The sequence below is a fragment of the Notechis scutatus genome, chromosome 2 (assembly GCF_049901735.1).
Source record: "Notechis scutatus isolate UNSWTSFEM ecotype Mainland chromosome 2, rNotScu1.2, whole genome shotgun sequence".
Lineage (NCBI taxonomy): Eukaryota > Metazoa > Chordata > Lepidosauria > Squamata > Elapidae > Notechis > Notechis scutatus.
The window spans coordinates 143,808,381-143,826,088 of record NC_142010.1 but is presented as its reverse complement, the minus strand read 5'-3'; positions in this window follow the sequence as shown (position 1 = coordinate 143,826,088).

Here is a 17,708-nt window from a genome sequence, read left to right as displayed (position 1 = left end):
TTTCGTTAGCTTGCAGGCAACATACCCAGGACAAATCAATTTTCCAAAATTATAGTACGCACCTCCCTGGAAAGAAAAATCAGTCTTTTGTTTAGTCAAATGTAATTATTTGGGGGCATTTTGTAGATCATTTGCACAAGTGCTTTGTTGCAATGCTTAGATTCATTTTTATTGGGCATTGCTTTGCCCTGGTATAGCAATAGCGCTTAGACTTATATACAGAAGTGGGATTCTACCAGTTCGCACCTATTCGCTAGAACTGGTTGTTAACATTCTAAGCAGTTCAGAGAACCGGTTGTTAGAAGAAATTACTGGCCTAATCCTGTAAGGAAGGCAGGAAGGAAACATTCTGGTGTTGCTTACAGAAACTGCCTCTCCGTTAACCCTTATTACATTCTTGGCAGGACTAGACTTCCTGTCTCAGGAACATCTCTGGAGTTATTTTTCCCTCCTTTGCTGGTACTTTGCTTGTGTGGAGTGACCATTCAAAGTTACAATGGCACTGAAAAAAGTGACTTATGACCATTTTTCACACTTACGACTGTTGCAGCTTCCCCACAGTCATGAGAGGCCAGGCGATAGGAGATGCGTGCCTCGATGTGAGTGATATTGAGTTGGCCACACCCAGCCAATAACATGATCACCAAACCATGCCCACCCAGTCACATGACCACCAAGCCATGACCACCAACTAAGCCACGCCCACAGAACCGGTTGTTAAAAAATTTGAATCCCACCCCTGCTTATATACCACTTCACACTGCTTTACAGCCCTCTCTAGGTGGTTTACATCGTCAGCATATTGCCCCCAGCAATCTGGGTCCTCATTTTACTGACCTCGGAAGGATGGAAGGCTGAATCAACCCTGAGTCAGGATCGAACTCCTGGCAATGAGCAGAGTCAGCCTGCAATACTGTATCCTAACGACCGCATGACCGTGGCTCTTCTTATGATATCATGACTTTAGGCTGGCTTCTCCAACCCTGCACCCTCCAGTGCCCCCAAGTTGCATCAGCTTTTACCAGCCTAGCTGGGAAGGAATCGAGGTGGAATCCAACAGCCAGAGTAGACTTTACGAAGGAAAAATTGTGCCCTTCTCTTCCAAAATGATATGCCTGCCCTGTTTGGCTGCCCATTCTTTTCCTGAAAGGCATCAATGCAATATCTGGGTGGCATTTTGAAGAAATCATACAGCGGTCACGAATTACGATGATTTATGTTAACTCTGTTCCTGCTGCTAGAGAAAGGTAACTCTTCTTATTCCAAACGACTTGATGTGGTGATACAAATGAAATTCCAAAAATGGTACGAGCTTTGCCCTTTTGTTAGTAATTCCAGATGAAATGTATGCATACATTTCACAGCTGCTGTTGCATGCAGTTGCCTTAACCTTTCACCTGACAGCCTACGGTGCTTAGCTAGATTGATTATGTGCCTACACATTGGTGTTTTCTCTTAGTGACCACATATATAGATGTACACCAAGATGATTTGTCGTTAGCCTGATCTTTCAGCTCTTCCAACAGTGTATTTGTTGTCATTGCAACTGAGTTCTTGCTGATGGTCATTCTCTTCTTTCTACTTTTCCCAGAATTATGGCCTTCTCCAGAGAGCTAAGTCTTCACATAAATAAGTAGACTGATTTGAACCTAGTGATTTGTGTCTCAAACGTGTTGATTTATTCAACAATCTATTTGTCTTCTTGGCTATCTGTTGTAGTCTCAGATATTTTCACCAACACTAAAGTACATTAATATTCTTTCTGTCCTGCTTCTTAAAGCACCAACTTTTGCATCCACAGAGTGCTATAAGAAATGCCATTGCCCGCACCATTCTGATTTTTTTTAGATATAGATACATCATGGCATCTAAATGTCTTTTCCAAGGCCTTTTTGGCTACCCTACCAAGCGCTACTCTGCAGCATATTTCTTGACCGCTTGTTCCTTTACTACTGATGGTTGATTTTAAAAGGTAGAAATCATCTACCACGTTAATATATTCATTGTCATTTCTAAAGCTGATTGTTGTACTTGTCTTTACTTTGGTCTTCTTTATATTTAATTTTAGTTCCACTTTTTCACTGTGCTCACTAACTTTTAAATGATCTTGGAAATCCTTTGCATTTTCAGTAGTGATGTTATCAGAATAGGACATAGGTTTTTTTAAAATGTTTCTTCCGCCAGTTTTAAAACCACACTGATCTTCTTCAAATCCAGTTCTCCATTAATATATATTCAGCATATGGGTTGAATAAATAAGGCGGTAATGTACAACCTTGCCTCATTCTTTTGCCAGCCTGGAGTCAGTCTACTTTTCCATATGGTCTCTGTAGAGAATCATGTGTGGCTTCCTGATCTGTGTATACATAAGGACAATGAGATGTTCTGGGATTCCTATTTTCAAAAATCAAATTTCCACAGCTTGACATGATGACATAATCAAAGACCTTTCTATAACCAATGAAGCACATATTGACTTTTTGGTTTAATTGGCTTTCTCAATTATCCAATGTGGATTGACAATAAGGTACCTTAATCCTTGTTTAAAAAAATATTTTTTTGGTCTTTGGACCAATGGACATACATGATTGGCTTAAAGAAACAATCCCAGCCATGCCTAGCAATCCCATTTTCATGGCTTTTCAGCTCCCTCTGAAAAAACACACCAAGCAAGAATGGGATGCTTGAAAACATTCATGATATGCCTCACCCTAATGAGCACTTATTGTAAAACATTAATTTATTAATTGTTTATGCCACCCTTCAAAAGCCTCTTGGGTAGCTCAACACCCCTCTTCAATGAAACACTAATCATTAATCATAATCAGCAAGCATATCTCTCCTGTGTATTCTGTAAACCAGGGATTTGCAACCTAAGGTCCCTATAGGTGACTAGCTATCTTTTCTGCAAGCCAACCAAACTTCCAGAAGCTTTGCCTACACTAGCTAACTCGGGACTGGCAGGGGAAAAATTGCAGGTTCCCCACAGCCCCTGATAAACCCAGAGAGAGAAGAGGTTGCAAATCACAATGGGAAACCAAGATTGCTGGTTTTCATTGCCATAATTAGCAGAGTTTACCAGCAAAGTTTCCCAGAAATCTTGGTTAAAAATAGCTGTTTTCCATTAGCAGCAGACTACTAATGATAGTGATCAGAAATTAGAGGGGGATAGAAGCCTCAAAAGATCAAGTGAGGTGTCTCAACACACCCAGAAGGAGAATGGAGAGGGGGAAAAAAATCTGGAAATGAATCATGGTGGCGCAGTGATAAGAATCAGAGGTGGTATTCAGCAACTTCTGACCAGTTCTGAAGAACCAGAAGTGGAAATTTTGAGTACTTTGGAGCAGTGGTCCCCAACCACCGGGCCCCGGACTGGTACCGGTCCGTGGATCATTTTTTACCGGTCCGCAAAGAAGTGGGCGCCGCCATCTTGTTTCGACGGCGCTTGAGAAAGTGCTTCCGGGTGAGCTTGTCGGTCATCGGTTGGAAAGCGGCGTTTGGGTGCTGAAGGAATCCTCGCACCTTAGTTTCGTTGGGGGGGACGGCTTCGAACGAAGAGCCGTTCCGATGGCGGTGGAGTCTCGCATTACTCAGGAGGAGATTAAGAAAGAGCCTGAAAAGCCCATCGACAAAGGTACAAAGGAGGAGTTGAAGGTGGTGGGGAGAAGTGGGGGACGGCTGGCTGGCCGGTCGCTCGGATCGCCTTGCCTTGGTCGTGCGTGCTGATGCCGGTATCGGTCCGTGGATCATTTTGTGATGCTGGTACCGGTCCGTGGGACAAAAAAGGTTGGGGGGCACTGCTTTGGAGAACTGGCAAATACCACCTCTGACTGGCCCCGCCCCCATCTATTCTCTGCCTCCCGAGTCCCAGCTGATCGGCTGGGTCTTCTTTTGTTGCCATGCAACAGGAGAATAGAGCTGTAAAGCAGGTTAGTGAGGTAGGGAGGGAATGGGGATTTTACAGTATCCTTCCCCTGCCACGCCCATCATGCCACGCCCACGAAGCCATGCCCACAGAACCGGTAGTAAAAAATTTTTGAATCCCACCACTGATTATAGTCCTTTTTATTGATAAACACCTCAGAATTCACCAACGCTTACTTCTGACTGCATGATGTGAACTTGAACCAAAGATCTCCTGCCCACAGAAACACCACCACCTTTACTTTGATCTCGGAGCAGTGCTTTCAAATTTCCAATCTTTTGATTTCCTTCCTTCTTGATTTTGAAGTAGCTCTGGAAGCTGATTTTTTAAAAAAAAAAAAAAATGCTGAATTGTGTACAAAACATATGCTTTAGATGTCATTGTAACTTTCATTCAAACAATTTTAAAAAGTAGCCCTAAAGTGATGACATGCCAGAATGGAAGTTGGAACGAGCAAAGTATCTCTCTACCTGTTTGGGATAATGTTTCCTGTGCCATCCCCTTTGCTTGTCTTTTAGAAGTAAATCTTACTGTAGTTATTATGGGTTATTTCAAGGTAACTGCCCAGGATTTGCAGCTTGAAATATTCTTCTTGTTAAATTAGAATCTAGGCACAGCAAAACAAGTCAGGGGAGAAAACAACAGGAAAATGCAAAGCTTATTGTTCCTTCTCGCTTAGCAAATCTCTGCAGTTTTCTTGGCTTGGTTTTTTCAGAAGTGGTTTGCCCTTGCCACCTTCCTAGGGGTGAGAGAGTGTGACTGGCCCAAGATCACCCAGCTGACTTTGTGCCAAAATGATTTTCTGGTTTCTAGTCTGGTGTCTTAACCATCACAGTAAACTTTATATATTTGCCAAGCACAAAATGCAGTCATCAAAAAGCATTAGGATAAACGTGCTAGAAAAATCTGATCCACAGGAGGCTTTTGCTGTATCTTTGCTGCTTTGGTATAAGGCGGGAAGAGGAAGCTCTCACTTACCTTCCAGACATGCTTAAAAATAGGAATCGCTGCAGGCTGTCAACATAACTGCCTCCAATTTTGCTAAGTATAATATAAATACAATATATAAATATACGTAGGTTGCCCAAGGGAAATCAATCCAATCACTCTGCAGCAAAAATTGCCCAGGTTCTCCGTGTTGACTGGATAGGATCTTCTGTTGTTACAGAAATACTGTGATGTCTTCAATAACATGTACATCTGATTTTTTTTTAAACAAGGTCATTGAGATTTAGCTATTTATGGTGCCTTTATATTTATTAGAAACCTATAAAGAGGCCTCCTCACAATTATTTTAAAATAGTATACTGAAAAGTCCAAGGATTGAATACAATCATATAAAATCAATACCATACAATTCCAGCTATAAACTTTTATAGGTATGATAATAAAAAAAACACCTTAATGCAATATTATAAAAATAGAAAAATAGAAAAATGAACTACACATATGAGCAGTGGTGGAACAGCAATTACTCTTTCTAAAATCTGCGTGTAGGGTGGGGAACAAAATCACGAGGATATCAACCTGCCAAATAAATAAATAAATATTTAAACTATGTTAATATTATTTTCTTCTATGTTAGTTATAGAAGAAAATTTCAAGAAAATTCCATACATGGACCAACGGTGCTCATGCACTGCCTATGTCATCAAATCAGCAGCTCATATCTTGTTTTACTATCAGCGTATTTTTAATTTATTCATTAAATTATAGAATTATATGGCTGCCCAACTCACCCATAGGTGACTTTGGGCAACTCATACCATTAAAAATCCACAGCATAACCCCCAGGGGTGGGATCCGACCGGTGTAACGACCGGTTCGGTGATTTTACATTTTGCTGCACGCGCGTGTATATTGTCGTCATCTAGCTGCCTGGACAGCTGAGCAGTGCTGCACATGGGTGCACAGCAGTTGAAAAAGCCCTTTTTTCCTGCTTTTTCAACCGCAGCTGTGTCGCACAAAGCAGCTGCAGTTGAAAAAGCAGGAAATAAAGGTCAGGTAAGAGCCCAGGAGGGCGGGTGGGCCAAAACAGCAGCAGACATAGAACCGATTCTATGTATGCTTTCTGTTTGCTGCTTTTCAGAGCAACCGGTTCTACAGAAATGGACAGAACTGGTAGAATCCCACCCCTGATAACCCTCCCCAGAGGGGCAGAGGTATCAAGTCAAGGTAATCAAGTCAACCGCTTCATTGGTTCCATCTCCATCCATGGTTCCTAGGCCCACTGGCAAAACCATGTCTTTCAGAAAAGCAATAGGGTGTATTTATAAACAAATATATGTGGCCACCTAATAACAATCCCTGTCTCTGCCTTACTTTCTGCTGTTAAACATTACCTTGGGCACTGAGTCCCAAAGGGTTTTTTTTCCGAGCAACTGGGCAACTGGGCTTTCTTTGTTTTGCATTTGTTCTGTTCTTCTCTGCAACTTGTCAGGGCCTGACAAATTGACAACCAAGTAAGCACTTGTGTATTGCAGTATATATGATGATGATGATCTTAATGCCTTTTAGTTTTTTAACAAAATTTTCTGGCTATAATGAAGATGATTTGGCCTAAAAACCTACACATGATTCCATAAGTAAGTAAGTAAGCCATAGTAATAATTTTAAAGAATCATTCATAAGCTTATTCTTTATAGTTTTCCTCAATATTATGTCACACTATTCCAAAAACTAGTGAAACAAATTAACAAGCAATGTTGGAAAGAGACATGTACAAATAATTTTCATCAGTGGATTGTTGATATATGTCTTCCAAAATTTGTATTGATGTTTGATTTCAACCAAATTCCAAGGAAGACTTTCTCATAGTACATATTTTTAAAAATGTAAATGATGAAAAACATATTTTTTCAGGATCTACCCACACCCCCAGCCTGTTTCTATTGTCAATATAAATTTTGAGTTTACACTATGTTACTAATACTGTTGTATATATATTTTTCTTCTATTAATTAGTTTGAAGTAGTGCACTTAAAAAAAACCTGAACATTTTACAGTAGCAAAAACTTTAATAGTCTAAGTACGTGCTTCTTACTACCTCAGCCATATTAATTGTGATCTAACACCTCTTGTAATTTCTCATTCCTGTACCACATCTGATGTTAAGGATGCTTATCCTGAGAACAGCTACACTGTGTTCTCAGATATTTTTTTTAGTCTATGGGGAGCCCTCAAGCATGTACTTTTTAATAAGCTATTCCTAATTTTTTTTAAAAAAATAATGGAAGATGTTATTCTTTTTTCTGGAGAATTGCTGCTGATAAAGAAAGATACAGAATTTTTATTTAGGAACTGAAAGAAAGACTTAGTTTAGTCTAGTGGTTAAGACACCAGGCTATAAACTAAGACAGGGGTCTTCAAACTTGACAGCTTTAAGACTTGTGGACTTCAACTTCCAGAATTCCTCCTCCAGTCATGTTAGCTCAGGAATTCTGGGAGTTGAAGTCCACAAGTCTTAAACTTGCCAAGTTTGAAGACCTTTGAACTAGGAGATTGTGAGTTCTAGTTCCGCCTTAACCATGAAAGCTGTCTGGGTGACTTGGGTCAGTGACCTTGGCTCACTCAGAGAGCTGCTTTTCTGGAGAACATAGGAAGAGGAAGAGCATTATGTATTTTTGCACCTTGAGTTACTTATAAAAATGATGCAGACAGGAGATAAACAGACAGACAAGTAGATGATAGATTTTGATGGGTGGATTGGTGGAGAAAGGCGGCCGGGGGGGGGGGGATCTCCAAAGGTTCTGTGTATGTCCCAGTGAGGTAAATAGACTAGAAGACAGAGAGTCTTCCTGCAATCTCTTGGAACCTAGTACAACACCTTAATCACTAACTATCAAGTAAGCTTCCTCAGGCAACATTCCTACTTCTCCACAATAGTTGACAAATAATATACTAAGGTTTGCTTTGACTTTGTTTTGGCAGACAAATGAGCTTTGCAGACCCATATAGACCATTCATAACCTTAGGCCAATTCTTGATTGGATTTCTCAACTTCTTTTGCCAGTATCCAAAAATAATGGATCGAGCACAAAATCAAACCAAGTGTAAGTTAAAATTCTCAGTCCAGGCATTATGGCAAGATATGATTAAAACAAGCCAGAGTTCACTTCACAAACTATATAGAAAAGGCTGCACACTAATTTACAGCAAATAAAGGCATTTAGTAAACAAAATGCAAGAACATTTTGCATTTTTGTGCAATGGGGCAATATTTCATGTTGCTTTTGATATACAGAGATTACCTGTATTTGAACTTTTCCAAAAGACATAGAAAGTTATATCTTGATCCTCAATTAAACATATAAAACCACAATACAAAATATACCAGGTGTAGAGTTTCTGCAACCTTTAATTACAATTTTTTAGACAATTGCATTTCATATTCACATTACTTAAAACTATGCAGTGTTTAATGACTTCAAAACACATGCTCAGGAGATAGACCATGATAACATGTAAATTCTCAGCAGTGAGAATATAAACATATCTGTCAGATGCTTCATAAATCTCAATATAACCCCAAAATATCTAGCTTCACTTGATATAAATGTTCACAATTCAAGGTTTCTTTCTTTGTTGTTGTTGTTTTTGCAAATTAACGTTTTTTTAAAAACCTACTTATAGTCCATCTGTTGAGAAGTAATAGCCATCATACATGCACAAATGCTTTACAAGATTTAAAAATATATATCAGCCTCTTATTTCAATCAGCGGCATATCAGTCACATATTCCCATATTTTATATTTTTTTAAAAAAAAATTGTTTAGACCTTTAAGATGAACTTTATCCTGTTCAACAGTCTAGAAAGCCTCTCTTCACAATCACAATATTGTTCAATATGATCTTCCAGAACTTAATCAAAGTTTCCCAGTCAAAAAACATTTATACATTCAACATTATAACTCCCTGCTTTAAAATGTTCTATTAAAGGGTCATTTTCAATTAAATTAAGAATACTGTTTTTGTGTTCTTCAATCTTATTTTCAATTTCCTGAACGTTGACCTTCATATAACATATAAGCATCCCACAGTGGCAAATGAAAACATGTATTGTACTTATTTTACCTGGTAGGAAAAAGAATATTTCCCCCATAATACCTGTGAATGATCTCTGGGTGTTTTATATTCACAAAGAAGAATGGAAGACTCTGTTGAAAACAAAAGAAACAAACAAACAGAGGAAGACCTGATGCTGGCAAGAGGAAATGCGGTCAATATGTCCCAATACAGGTAGACCTCGACTTACAACTGTTCATTTAGTGACCATTCAAAGTTACAACGGTGCTGAAAAAAGTGACTTAGGACTATTTTCCACACTTATGACTGTTGCGGCATCCCCAATGGTCACGTGATCCAAATTCAGATGCTTGGCAACTGACTCATATTGATGATGGGTTGACGGTCATATGGCAACCTTCTGACAAGCAAAAGTCATTGGGGAATTCACTTAACAACCATGACACTAACTGAGCAACTGCGGTGATCCACTTAACAACTGGGGCAAGAATGGTCGTCTTTGGGATGCAAAATTCACTTAAGAAGTATCTGATTTAGCAACAGAAATGTTGGGCTCAATTGTGGTCATAAGTCAAGGACTGCCTGTACGAGAAGAATGACACTAGATGAGGACTACCTGTACTGGACGAATGACATTTAGTTTTAATCCTATTTATTTTACATAGCTTTTACATGTGCTATTTTTCCATGATCTATTCTATACTTGTTTTTACTTGCTCAGTGTTGAATGTTATATATGTAGAATTTGGAGATGCTTCTGACACAGATAAAGGAAGAATTTCTCTCACCTTCCTCCATGGGAAAAGGCTCTTGGCCTCTAGGCGGAAGGGAAGTGAGAACAGATGGTTCTTCAGACAGCCCCATCCTTGATAAGAAGATCCATTTCTCTTCCTTCTTTCCCCTATTTTGCCTGCCACTCATGGCAAGAGAAGGAACAGCCTTCCTCAAAAAAGGTTGGCACATCCCTATGCAGATACATTTTATAAAAGGTTTACTTTTTTTTTCATGTGATTCATTTTAAACAATATTTGAGATGCAAAAATCCTTTTAAACAATAGATATTATTTGAGATGCAAAAATCCAGATAACCACTATATGACAGAAAAGAGATACAGACTTTTCGCCTCCAACTAACCTTAATTAATTCAGCTGCTGATTTTGTGGACTGCCTCTGTTCTGTCTTTGGACTACCTACAGATTTGATCCCAAAATGAGACTGCAAAATGTGATGCCTGTCGACAACACTTGAAAACAGCCACATATATAGATATTGTCTGGATATAGAGGGGGACAGTCCTATAATCCCAGTGGCATTGCTGCTTTAAAGAACAGAAGATAAGTGCTACAATTGAACTGCAAAGTCTTCATTCATTCCAGCAATGAATCATGATTATATATTTAAAAAAAAAAATATGCCATGGGTTCTCTTTGGGGATTTTCTTGCTATAGCAAGCCAAAAAAATAATAAGCCACATTATAAATTAGCATTGGGCAAACATCAGGCCAATAATTAAAAGTAAAGGCAGACCTTGACTTACGATTCTAACCAAGTTGGAGTCATAAGTCATTGCAGTTGTTAAATGAGTCATCATGTGACTAGGTCTGATTTTACGACTATTTTATGGCAGTCATTGAGCGAACATCATAATTTTACGTGAACACAGTGGTCATTAATTGAACGTCACAGTTGTTAAAACATATCCATTTTACCCAATGTGTGTTTTTCCCCAGCAACCAGAAATAAATCACGGAAATCAACCAAAAAAAAACAACCCTTGAAAATCATGATCATGTGACCACACCATGCTGCAAATGGCTGTAAAAGTGAGTCGGTTGCCAAGTACACAAAATGCAATCACATGACTGCAGGGTGTGTGTGTTGCCTAGGGTGGGAAAGGGACACTGTAGCTTCGAAATTGGGTTATAAATAGCTTTTGGAAGTGTTTGTGATAACTTTGAATATTTGCTAAGCAAGTGGTCATAAGTTGAGGACTACCTGTAAAAGATCAGCCCTGTTCTCTCTTGCATCTGTTTCACTTGAATTGGGGTGAGGCAAGGTTTTTAGTGGGGTGCCTCCCCACTAAACTCTAATTCCCCCTCTAACTCTAATTTCTGATGATTTACTGAAAAACTATTCCACACCCCATCCCATCCCATTCTCTGCTGTGTTTCTCCTGCAATCCTTTTTTTCTTGGCCTAATGAATCAATTAAGAACAAAAGAGCCTGGTAGCTTTCATTTCCCGTCTCACCATTGGGAAGAAGAGATTGGCTACAAGCAAAATTATGTATTTTAAAGGAAATTTATAGCCACAAGCCTTGTGGGCAACCCAGTCAGGATCAGAGATTTGAGCAGAACTAGAATCGTGTTTTGCAACTCCTTCTCATAAATGTCGAAAAAAAATCTCATGTGGTTTATCTCCCGTTCTCTGCATGACATTGCTATTTTGCTTGCATTTTATGGATTTGTAATTTAAAATATTTACACCAATCAATGTTTATGACTACTTTAAGCCAAAAACGGATAGCAAAGAATTTTACTTGAATTCTTTATGCATCTTTACTGATATGAGCGTTTTATTTTATTATTTGTTTATTTACCATCCCTTTATTACTGTATAAGTAAACTCCAGGCGTGAACATATTTAATATTCCATTTTTCTCCTCTTTTTCTCAACAACAACAATCTTGTGAGGTGGGTTGGGCTCAGTGGTGGGCTTCTACCGATTTCACAACAGGTTCAGTGAGTGCACGCTTTGCACACGCACGCACACTCAGCACAATACAAAACCACCATTTTACAGTTATACAACTTACTTTTCACTGCAACGCCGGTCAGTAAAACAGCTGAGGCACGGTAATCCACTGTGCCGCGCCTCAGCTGAGCTTCAAAACTGCAGAAATAAAGGACAGACTAAGGCAGGAATGACTGACCAAAAGTCATCTAGTACAGTGGTCCCCAACCTTTTTGTGCCAGGGACCAGTTTCACGCAGAAACACTTTTTCAAGGACCGGGTCCGAGTTTGGTGGTTTGCTTGCAGGCGTTTCATTATCTGACTAGGTAACATCTGATGTTGTTACCTAGTCGGGTAATAAAACGTCTGCCAGCAAACCACCAAGTTCAGGAACGCCAATGCCTCCTCATTGCAACCCTGAGCGACAGATAGTCCCTGCAGGACGGCTGAGAAGCCTCGCCTCTCGGCCTTGCCTTCATCAGCCCCATCCCTCAGGTGTCTCCCTCCCTCCCTCAGCCTCATCCCTCAGGTGTCTGCCTCGTTCCTCTCTCAGTCGCTCTCTCGCTCCTCCACCAGCCCAGGAAGAAACTGCTTCAAAGAAGCCTGCAGGGTGGCTTTTCCTGTCAGCGCAGCTCCTCCGAGCGCCCGTTCACCCCCACCCGCCGCCCCACAGTTCAATCCAGTGCTCCGTTCTGCCTGCCTGCCTGCCTGCCTTGGTTTCTGGTAGTTTCGGAGCAGCTTGACTGAGTAAAAGAGGCGAATAGTTATTATTCTCAGCGAAGCTGCTCCGAAACTACCAGAAACGAAGGCAGGCAGGCAGGCAGAACGGAGCACTGGATTGAATCTGGATTGATTGGCGGAGGGGTGGGGGTGAACGGGCACTTCGGGAAGCTGCGCCGACAGGAAAAGCCACCCTGCCGGCTCCTTTGAAGCAGTTTCTTCCTGGGCTGGTGGAGCAGCGAGAGAGCGACTGAGAGAGGAACGAGGCGGGAGGAAACCGAAGCCGCTGAGCCGGAGAGCAGGACAGGCTTTGGTTGCTTCCTCCCTCCCCTTCTTTCATTTGTGTCCTTGATCCCTGATCCCAGCAGCATTCACCGAAGCGAAGAAAGCCGCCATTTTTTTTATTTTTTTTTCTTTGCGGCCCGGTACAGAGTGATCCACGGACCGGTCCCTGTCCGCGGCCCGGTGGTTGGGGACCCCTGATCTAGTACATGAGGTGGTATTCAGCAGGTTCTCACCAGTTCTGGAGAACCGGTAGCAGAAATTTTGAGTAATTCAAAGAACCAGCTGTTATGTATTAAGAACCTGCCAGCAGTTCTCCTTCTGGTCCGCCGTCAGAGCGGGAGCGCCGATCGCTCCCATTGGCTGATGCCGTTTGACAGCCGGCTATAAAAGGGAGCTGTCAAACGGCATCAGCTGTCGCCCGCCAGCTGGCTGTCAGATTGCCTCTGAAGCCGCGGCGACCCTTTATTCATTGAATAAAGTATGTTAGCTTAGCCTGGCTCCGTCTCTCTCTGTAACCGCTGCTCTACAACACTGGCGACGAAGGTGGGATGCAGTAAAGACGTCCAGGCGAAACAATTGAGCCGAAGTCACACCGAGAAAGAGCTGAAGCCGCTAAGGGCTGAGTGAAGTCACCGCCACCGGCACTCTCCAAAAGAGCGCGAACTTCAAAGCTCCGCAGCTGAGGAGCCGAACGCCGCTGACAGGCGCTACCAGAAACGCTTTTCTAAAAGCGACCTCTAATTTTTCCTTGCCCAGCAGACCTACTCTGCCACTCCAATGGCATCTACTCCGACCTTCCCGCATTTTCAGCCGGGAACAGAGACTTGGGAATCTTACATTAACAGATTTGAATGTTTTTTAAATGCCATAGACTTGTCCAGGGCTACAGACCTGAGGAAAAGGTCTTATTTTTTAAGCTTCTGTGGGGCTACCGTTTTTGACACAGCCTCAGCGCTAGTGTCCCCACGACCCATTAAGGCTATCCCCTGGGAAGAGTTGAAAGAAATTTTGTCCAACCACTATTCCCCAAAACCCTCTCAGATAGCTAGGAGGCTAGCTTTTAGGAGAAGGACTCAAGCTGAAGGGGAAACTGTGAGTCAATACATGGCAGCACTAAGATCAGCTGCCATACACTGCAGGTTCAGGGATTACCTTGAGGACATGCTGCTAGACCAAATTGTAGGTGGAGTTAGGGATTTGAAGCTTCAGAGAAGGTTATTAGCAAAGAAAGACCTAACCTTATCCCTAGCCATTGAAGAAGCTCAAGCTGCTGAGTTATCAGAAGTATCTGCAGCTGAGATTCAGGGAGCTACCACAAAACAAGGGCAGGCTACAGTCCACTATGATGAGGTCTCCCAGGAAGAAATAGAAGAACCATTAGAGGTAAACCGCCTCACACGTCCCAGAACACCTCTAGCCCCACCAAGGAGAAACAGCAGCCAGTTCACCAAACAACAACCCTTTTGTATGAGCTGCGGGGGTAACCACCTTAGAACCACATGCAGGTTCAGAAACTTTATCTGCCTGAACTGCCAGAAGAGAGGGCATTTAGCCAGAGTATGTCAAGCCGAGCAGGCCCCTTCTCAAAAATCTCAAGTTTCTGCCTCCTCCCAAAGGCAAGTAAAAAGCTGCTACACTTGTTATCACGCGGGCAGCTTCACCTGTAACTCTAACAAAATAAGCATTTCTCTTCTTATAGAAGGTAAGCCCTGCCACATGGAGGTGGACACCGGGTCAACCCTCTCCATCATTGCGTGGTCCACATTGAAGAAAATTCTGCCTTCGTTCTCAAGGAGGAAGCTGATCACCTGCCACCTGAATCTTCGGGACTACCAGGGGAAGACCATCCCAGTCCTGGGTAAGGGAAGATTCCTTATTCAATTCCAAAACTTTAGAGGTTACTTGCCACTGGTAGTTGTGGATGGTGCCCTGCCTAGCTTGCTAGGACTAGATTGGTTCCCTGCCCTAGGTCTTAACATTACAGGGATTCACTCTGTGATAAACTCTGAAGTTGATGCCCTTTTTAGTGACTACGCTGATGTGTTCAGCAGTGAACTGGGCTGTTATTCGGGCACTCCCATATCTTTCAATGTAGGTCCACAAGCCACCCCAATCCGTTTGAAACCTCGAAGGGTTCCCTTCGCCATTAGGCCCAAATTAGACACTGAACTAGACAAACTCATTAATCAAGGAGTTTTGGAACAGGTAGATTTTGCAAAGTGGGAAACACCCATAGTCACCCCCTTAAAAAAGGATGGTAGCGTGAGAATTTGCGCGGACTATAAGACGTCCATCAACCGTTTCCTTCAAGTTAGCGCATACCCAGTACCTGTTATTCAACACCTGCTTCGCTCATTTGAACCAGGCATAATCTTTGCAAAATTGGACATGTCCCAGGCATACCAACAATTCCCAGTGGACCAGCACACTGCTGACCTTCAAACCATAGTAACACACAGGGGCGCTTTCAGATGTAAACGTTTACAGTTTGGGGTCAGCGTAGCTCCTGGCATTTTTCAATCACTCATGGAAAGAATCCTCCAGGGCCTACCCGGGTGGTTCCATACTTTGATGACATTTTAGTATCGGCTTCTAACAAGGCACAACTGCTACTCAGAGTAAGGTCTGTTCTTGACAGATTTAGACTAAATGGGCTCAAATTGAAAAAGACAAATGCACCATAGCTACCAATCAAGTAGACTTCCTTGGTTATCGAATTGATGCCTCTGGGATTCACCCCATTGAAAGTAAAGTCAGAGCCATTCACGAGGCACCCACTCCCTCTAACAAAACTGAATTACAGGCCTTTTAGGGCTCTTAAATTTTTATGCATCCTTCCTACCCCACAAAGCCTCTGTAGCTGAGCCCCTACATAGGCTCCTAGACAAGAAGGTCTCCTGGCACTGGGGACAGAAAGAAGCCAACGCTTTCCAGGCAGTGAAGTCTCTTTTAACTTCAAACACAGTGTTAGTTCAATTTAACAAGGACTTGCCCCTAGTACTTGCCGCTGATGCCTCACCTTTTGGGATAGGAGCAGTTTTAAGCCACAGACTTTCAAATAGATCTGAGGCACCCATTGCCTATTTTTCAAGGACATTCTCTGCTGCTGAGAGGAATTACAGCCAGATCGATAAGGAGGCTTTGGCAGCTGTAGCTGCTGTAAAAAAGTTCCATGAGTTTCTCTATGGCCATTTTTTTTGAACTGGTAACAGACCACAAACCTCTCTTAGGACTGTTAGCTGGTGACAAACAAACCCCACAGGTACTTTCCCCTAGAATGACCAGGTGGACTCTTTTTTTGGCCGCTTATTCATATACCTTGATCCATCGCCCGGAATAAATCTGAGCCACGCAGATGCCCTCAGCAGGTGCCCCTGCCTACACCAGTCGAGGACCCAGCTCCCATCCACGCAATCTTCGAGTGCACTGGACTTGACCTCCCAGTTTCAGCCGGGATGTTGCTGCGCACTCAAAAAAAGATCCATTGATTTCCCAGGTCCTGGACTGGGTGGGAAGGGGTGGCCTGATATGCAATTTGCCCCGGATTTAATTCCCTTTAGGATCCGCAAGCAGGAGTTGTCTGCAATTCAGGGCTGTCTGTTATGGGGGGACTAGGGTGGTCATTCCTGCCACCTTGCAAGAACCAGTTCTAAGGGCACTGCACGAGGGACATCCGGGCATGGTAAGGATGAAGGCCTTGGCCTGCAACTACGTTTGGTGGCCAGGACTAGATGCCCAAATTGCCAGCTGGGTCAACACATGCCAGGCCTGCCAGGCGACAAGGGCAGCTCCACCCACAGCTCCACCCACCAGGTGGGAAGATGCGGGGCACCCTGGGCCAGGCTACATATTGACCTAGCTGGCCCCATGCTGGGGAAGACATTCCTGGTGGTTGTAGACTCATTTTCCAAATGGACTGAAGTGGCCTTGCTGTCTTCCACCACAACTCAAGCCATCACAAGGGTTTTGACCAGACTGTTTGCTACTCATGGACTGCCAGACACCTTGGTGTCAGATAACGGGCCTCAATTCAGCTCTAATGAATTCGCCATCTTCACTGCCAACCTGGGCATCAGACACGCCCTCACAGCCCCCTTTCACCCCGCTAGTAATGGGATGGCGGAGAGGGCTGTTAGATCAGTCAAGGAAGTTTTGGCCAAGCTGGGCCAGGCAGACTGGCACTTCAAGCTATCCACTTACCTACTCACGCAACATGCCACGCCATGCCCCGCAACCAACAAGTCACCTGCGGAACTTTTGATGGGCAGGCGACTCAGGACCACCCTGGACAGGTTGCACCCTCACTACACCCCCAGCACACCCCTGGCATCTGACAGCCATGCCAGGGAATTTGCCCTGCAAGACCTGGTTTATGCCAGGAACTATGCAGGGCACCCGTTATGGCTGCCAGGGCAGATAGTTTCTGTTACAGGGCCCAGGTCTTACAGAGTCCTCCTGGAAGATGGGAGAATCTGGAGAAGGCATATCGACCAACTCAGGAGACGCTGGACCTCGCCTGCCGCCGAAGGCCCTGACAACCAGCCGCCGAGCTACCCGGTCTACTCGCCGCCTGCCGCAGCCGTCCCGCAGAACTACCCGGTCTACCAGCCGCCTGAATTCCCAGCCAACCGTCCACCGCATGAAGACTCACCCGAGCAGCCGCCGGATAGCAGGTCCGGGATGGCCGTCGACCTTCCGCAGACGCCTGGCACCGCTGGAGTAGAAAAGGACTGTGTGGCAGCCGCCCAGCCTCCCAGATCAGGCCGCGAGCGAGGCCGCCATTATGGCTGCAGGACTACGCATGCTCGCAGCCAGGGGAAGGAGTGTTATGTATTAAGAACCTGCCAGCAGTTCTCCTTCTGGTCCGCCGTCAGAGCGGGAGCGCCGATCGCTCCCATTGGCTGATGCCGTTTGACGGCCGGCTATAAAAGGGAGCTGTCAAACGGCATCAGCTGTCGCCGCCAGCTGGCTGTCAGATTGCCTCTGAAGCCGCGGCGACCCTTTATTCATTGAATAAAG